The 6,986-nt window shown below is 41.9% G+C and overlaps 1 protein-coding gene across 1 annotated transcript in view; it reads right to left on the reverse strand.

Annotated features, from left to right (window-relative positions):
- Positions 1 to 6,140, reverse strand: part of LOC122557558 — an 81,966-nt gene extending 75,826 nt beyond the window's left edge. Inside the window, exon 1 of the mRNA XM_043705305.1 lies at positions 6,095 to 6,140. The gene's annotated coding sequence lies outside the window, so the exon portion shown is untranslated. The remainder of the gene's footprint in view (positions 1 to 6,094) is intronic.
- Between the last annotated feature and the right edge of the window lie 846 nt (positions 6,141 to 6,986).

A 6,986-nucleotide genomic window follows, 5' to 3' on the forward strand; every position in this document is an offset into this window, starting at 1 on the left:
AATGGGCGGTGCGGGGTTGTGGGACTATGAGGTTGGAGGCAGTGGATGGGAGATTCCCTGAGGTGATGAGGTTATGGATGGTCTGGGAGATGATGGTTTGGTGGTGGGAGGTGGGGTCATGGTCAAGGGGGCAGTAGGAGATGGTGTCTGCAAGCTGGCATCTGCAAGTTGGTGCCAAGATGAATACTTCAGTCAGTTTGGAACAAAATAAATAATGAAACACTTTATGCATGCTATGACACTAATGGCCTTCACAGTTATGAGGACATCAAAATCATCTCCATCAAATCAGTTGAGCTGTCTCAACTGGGAAAAACAGTCATATAGTCTCATAGACTCATAGAGATATACTGCGCAGAAACAGATCCTTCAGTCCACTTGCCCATGCCAACCAGGTATCCTATATAAATCTAGTCCCATTTGCCAGCATTTAGCCCATATCTCTCTAAACCCTTCATATTCATATACCCATCCAAATACCTTTTAAATGTTGTAATTGTACCAACCTCCACCACTTCCTCTGGCAGCTCATTCCGTACACATGCCATCCTCTGAATGAAAAGGTTGCCCCTTTTATATCTTTCCCCTCTCACCCTAAACCAATGCCCTCTAGTTTTGGACTCCCCCATCCCGGGAAAAGTACCTTGTTTATTTACCCTATCCATGTCCCTTATGATTTCATGTACCTCTATAAAGTCACCCTTCAGCCTCCAACCCTCCAAGGAAAATTACGCCAGCCTATTCAGCTCAAACCCTCCACTTCTGGCAACATCCTTGTAAATCTTTACTAAACCCTTTCAAGTTTCACAATGTTCTTTTATAGCAGGGAGACAAGCAGTATTGCAAAAGTAGTCTAATCAATGTCCTGTACAGCCACAACATAACCTCCCAACTTCGATATTCAGTGCACTGACCAATAAAAGACAAGCATACGAAACGCCTTCTTCAATATGCTATCTACCTGCAACTCCACTTTCAAGGAATGACTGAAACTACTGGATTGTTTGAGCAGTCTGTAATTGACTTCATTCCTCAGAATGCTTTTTACATTGGCACAATCAACCACAGAGCAGCTTCCAACTTAGCTGCAGCCTGCTTTTAATCTCAATCTCTCCTTACGCTTTGCTTTGAAAAAGATCCCTGTATTTCACCAGATAAGTAAACAAATTCCATTTGTACAAGAATTATATTGCTACATCTTTAATTGCCACCAACTACATCTGAGGTCATACAGAAAAGAATTCTACCTGACGAGCCAACCACAAGAATGTAATGAACATGGTTTAAATCATTTGTAACTATAATCGTAGTTGTAACATTTTTTCCTGGCCTTTCTTTCTTTGCATGTTTGTGTGTGCGGGTGTATAATGATAACAATTCTCACCGTACCAACCATTCTGAATTTTGAATGCATATCAATCCCACGATGTTTTAGTCCTAAATAATTCATATGGATCATTTTTAAATTTGAAGCTCATAAACATGGTTTGGGGAAACACATGACCGCCTATTTGAAACGTTAAAAGAAATAAGAAGAAAAGGTATCATCTCTATTAGGAGCAGAACAGGAGAACAATAAAAATCAAGTTACTTCATGGTTGTAACACAGTAAATGGAAATGTTACAAAAATTACCAAAGTGAATTTGTGGGCGGCACGGTGGCACAGTGGTTAGCACTGCTGCCTCACAGCGCCAGAGACCCGGCTCCGGGTGCTCCGGTTTCCTCCCACAGTCCAAAGATGTGCAGGGTCAGGTGAATTGGCCATGCTAAATTGCCCGTAGTGTTAGGTAAGGGGTAAATGTAGGGGTATGGGTGGGTTTCGCTTCGGCGGGTCGGTGTGGACTTGTTGGGCCGAAGGGCCTGTTTCCACACTGTAATGTAATGTAATCTAATGAATCGGAAAATGAAATGACCGATGCAGCTCTGTTTACACACAATAACTGCTAAAGTGTTCCCCACTCCCACACAACCATCTCATAACGGAGGCAGATATGGGGAGAGGCTAATGACTTGTATCTGCATGTAGCTGAGATGCCCATACTGTGTCCTCTGTGCCATAGTACCAGTGGGGGCACAGCCACAAGTTGCTCCAGTTGTTCGATGAAGGAGTAGCTTGCGGCAGCTCGTCTATGGTCTTCAGTAAAGTGAAAAGATCAACTCCATCACCAACACAACTCTTTTCCCTCTCTCTCTATGCCCATTTCACAAAATCAAGAGTGAGATACATTGGTGCTGTCTATCACCACACCCAGCTCACCACACCACACCACAGCTCATTCATATATGACATCCATGACTTCAATATGACTTTTCCAAGTGCTTGTGTTGTGAGCATTTCCCATGGCTCGGGAGTGCATGTTTCTGAGTGCTATGTACCTACAGGCTGTTCTGCTCATAGATTTGCTGGTGATGTCAGACCTGAAGGCTGGGTGCAAAATTCATTCTCCTTAACAGATCCCAGACCCTGCTGATCACACTGCAGCTATTCATCTCCTGGGTCACATAAGCCATGCCACTTTGACAAACAGGCCTTGTCCTGCTCTTCTCCAGAAACAAGACTCTCCTGCAAGCTACCGCTAATAACACCTCCAGGGAAGCATTAGCAAGCCATGGGGCTTCTATGTGTAAGGCATGTAGCTGCTTTACTGCCGTCCAGTCTCTGCCATGCTCAAAATGTCACAGTTAGAATTAAGGCTGCCACATGCCCTTCCAAATGGACCCAGTATATTTCCATTAGACCTCTCCAAAGCTCCACATGTCCTTAGTCAGATGGTGAATCCCTCACTGGACCATTAATTGGCCTCTTCCTTCAAAGTAGCATCAGATATTAAGTAGACATATGGAGCAGTGTTGAAAAATATGAATGGTCCCAACATGAAGGTGCAAACTCTGGAATGAAGAATCAGCCCATTAACTTGGTCTCTCTGTCTCTCTCCCCACAGTCTCCTGAGTCTTCCAGCAGTTTGTTTTGTTATCTTGTTCAGATTTCAAACATCCACAGTATTTGCTTTGATTTAAGTCATCAGTGCTGTCCCAGAACATTGTCAATACTCCCATAATAGACCACAAGGAGGCATTAGGGGACAACTAGGCCTGACTCCCTTCTGACCCAATATCCTGTGCAGAAAAATTGTAACCTCTGCAGGTGTTGTTATAATATGCTCAGACATTATGCAATATCCTTCCTGATCTGAGAGTTCCTTGCAGCTGCCTATAATCCAAACATGGATTCAATAAGAGCAGCTGCTAGAAAGATTGAATTAAAAATAAGTCCACCAATCATCACCTGCCCTACTGAATCCAGGCCAAGTTTTCTTTAGGTTACAGCCAATTGTATGAAACCTCTCCACCAGTACAGGCAGCTGTGTGGATAATGTGAAATGTAAAAGTGAAGTTCAGGTTTTCCACAGCAATCTTGTCTGTAATACACGCATTGTTATATTTAGTGGACAGGGATCTTATCTCTTCTCTGTGGTGTTAGAAAAACTAGGAGTGGAGTTTAGCTCCCACTGGGGCTGGGTTCAGTGGTGGGCAGGTGCTGAAAACAGCCCCATTGGACTAAAGGCTAACTCCACAGTTCCAGGATTTTTTTTGTGAAGCAAGGATCGTGGACAACAGGTTTACTTACTCACATGGGATGTTAGCTGTCATCACTTATTAAATGACTAACTGAGGCAAATTAAAGGAAGCCAACTGGAATTCCCTATGGAGACTATAGATTTCTCGACTAGTGGAGGCCAGTTTAGGTTTCTGAGCGTGTGCACCAAGCAACTGATGTTGGAAGAGGGGGTGCCAATGGATTGTCCTAGAGTTCCTTTGTGCCTGAGTGCAGACACAGTCACAGATTGCCAATTAGAGGGGAATTTTCCCACTGCAGCCTTTCCTAAATGTAAAAGGTTTCAAAGTTCTGCAGTCCTTAGTTTTGCAAAAGAAATGTCTCAGAAAATTTAATCCCAGCTTCATCACTTCCTTTCTTGGTGGATTGTACTGAATAATATTAACATATGTTCAGTTGTAGGTATTCATTCTTGAACTAACAAACCTATACTTCCCCAGCAGAGAGTAGAGAGCGCAGTATTCTCAGATGCTTACAATAGATGTTTGTTCCTCCCCACTTAAAACAAAACTGGCAGGATGTGATCAGCAAATTATTCAAAGTCAAAAATCAGATCAAATACGTGCACAAATTCAGAAGTTTTAAAGATGCTTCCTTAAACAATACTTGAAGATTGCTTGAAACATGAGGAAAAGACAGGAACATTAACTGATTCACATAAAATAACCTTCTAAACACAATAAGCGGTGTTTAGTAAACGACAAAACGTCATTCATCAAGACAACAAAATAAAATCTACGGATGCTGAAAATTTGAAATAAAAGCAGAAATTGCTAGAAAGGTTCAGCACATTTGGCAGCATCTATAGAGACAGAAACAGAGTTAACATTTCAGCTCAACGATGTTTTGTCAGAATTATTTTGTCTCCATGGAATAATTTGACACAGTAACTCTCTTATCAATGCCTCAGATGAAAGTTTAATAACTAGTGATCTTAATCATTCCAACAACGGTAAAGCATCTGTATTACCATCAATCATCTGCACTGGCCATTCAGAAACCAGCTTTTCAAGACCCACAGTTGTCTGATGTAATTTTTAATATGTTATAAAAGATAGTCATTGAAATTTAAAGACATAAAATCTGACTCTTGCCTGTAGGACACCTCTGTAGCACATTTCCAATTCCCAAACCCTCTCCCTGCAGAAACTGAATTTTCATTCAGACTTCACATCATGGCATTGGTCAGTCACACAGTGAATTCCAATCATATTCATGAATTGCCATTACACGCTTCCTAACCCTTAGCCTCCTGCACCAACTCCAATTAAACTTAAAAGTAAATCCAGCAACAGAACACGTGTTTCAATTAGGCACATTATAGCCTTCTAAACTCAGCATTGAGTTTAATAATTTCAGACCATACTTCCACCACCAGTTTGTTTCTTCTTTCCTTGAAGGCTTTGGATTTCTTCTCTCTTTTTTTGTTTTTGGATGGCAACTGTCTATCATTCCATCCACCAACTTTTTTAGACCAAGTTTTATTTCTTTAATTGATCCATTACCACTCCGTCTGGTTTTGCGCCCACTCCTGCCCATTTAATCTCATGGTAGATAGGCAGGAGACTGGAAAAACATAGCAAGCCAGGCAGCATCAGGAGATGGGGAAGTCGACGTTTCGGGTGTAACCCTTCTCAGGACTGGGGGTGGGTGTAAGGGGAGCTACAGATAAAGGGGGTGGCAGGGGCAGGGTGGTGAAGTGGGGATAGGTGAAGACAAGCAGATGGTACAACCTGTTTGGTCAATGGGAGGAATGAATCCAGCAGGTGGCTGGGAGGCGTGAAAGGGAAGGGAAGGGGTTGGGAAGGGAGTTAGGAGAAGGGAAGGGAGGTTATTTGAAATTGGAGAACTCAATGTTGAGTCCTCCAGACTGTAGGCTGCCCAGGTGGAAGATAAGGTGATGTTCCTCCAACTTGCAGTTTGGTTCGTTGTAGAAATGGAGGCGGCCAAGGATGGTCATGTTGAAAAGGGCATGGGATGGGAAATTAAAATGGGCGGTGACTGAGAGGTCCAGTTGGCCCCTCCCAGCCTGACTGAGATGCTTGGTGAACCATTCCCTCGCTTTATGTTTGGTCTCCCTGATTTGGAGAAGACCACATCGGAAGCACCTGATGCAGTAAATTAGGTTGAAAGAGAGGCAGGTGAATCTCTGTCTCACTTGGACAGACTGTTTGTAGCCCTGGATGGAGGTGAAGGGGATGGTGTATAGGCAGGGCTTCTCACAGCCTTTCACTTGATTACAGATGCTCCCTTTTGTTCTTTAACCCTCTTTTTATTTGTATAGAATTTATGACATCCTAAATTTCCAGTTCTGATAAAAGGTCGCAGATATGAAATGTTAACTATTTCAGTCACCATTGTTTCTACCTACCTGCATTTTCTGTTCTAATTCAAATTTAAAAACAAGTTTGGATGAACAATAAATATACACAATTTACTGGAAAGTACAGTGCTTTTAAAAGTTTTCTGAATTTTACCTGAAGGAGGTTTTCCATTTCAATGAAGTGTGTCTTTGCAGATGGCTATAAACAATAATATTATGTAAGTACATATGAATTTAAAGGGGGATTTCCATTCATTCTGATACACCATATACTGTAATGATGCATACTGTCAAGAAAGCATAACCATCCCCAGATACCTCAAACTGGTTTTCCTTGGTTCAGGGCCAACTGGCTGTCAGCCTGAGTTAAAAATGCTTTTTCCAGAACCTAAGATGCTAAAAGTAATTATTATCCATTCCAATCTGGTACATAAACTGTTTATTGTGTGCAGTTGCCAAGAATTCAAAGCAAGAGTAACTGATTGAAATAGGCCTCAGCAAACAAGAGCCAAAAATTAGAAGATTTGAATTTTAATCTAAACACTCACATTCATCATAAAATCAGGTAAATGAGTCAAAGTTTCTGGATGTTTTATTTTACCCAATTTGTTTATTTTATAAAGAGTTAATGGTTTTCTGAATACAGTTTGAGAAGCACTGAATATCCTCTACATATTCCCCCCCAATGCCTGTTTGTCTTGTGTGACTGGGCAGTTAAGAATTTGTCTTAACTCTTCCCATCCATTGGAAACTAGCTAAGTGGGCAGTTAAAGGCAGCCAAGTAATTTGCAGCTGGCATCCTGCACCAATCTTGCCATTCTCCGCTTTAAAATAGTTCTTCTGAGCGGCCAGCTAAATGTGAATCAGCAGACACTGTGAAGCCAGCAGGCTCCTTATTTAAATCAGCTCCATCAGAGTCCAATTACTTCTTTGGACCCTAAATTCACTTTTAACTGTGGCCTGTGCAGAATGCAGTACGGCTTGTCCTCAAAAGAGATAATGAGAAAGAAAACCTATTGTCATAAAAAGCCTCAATGGATAAGGTG

This window comes from Chiloscyllium plagiosum, chromosome 15 (genome assembly GCF_004010195.1).
Source record: "Chiloscyllium plagiosum isolate BGI_BamShark_2017 chromosome 15, ASM401019v2, whole genome shotgun sequence".
NCBI classification, from domain to species: domain Eukaryota; kingdom Metazoa; phylum Chordata; class Chondrichthyes; order Orectolobiformes; family Hemiscylliidae; genus Chiloscyllium; species Chiloscyllium plagiosum.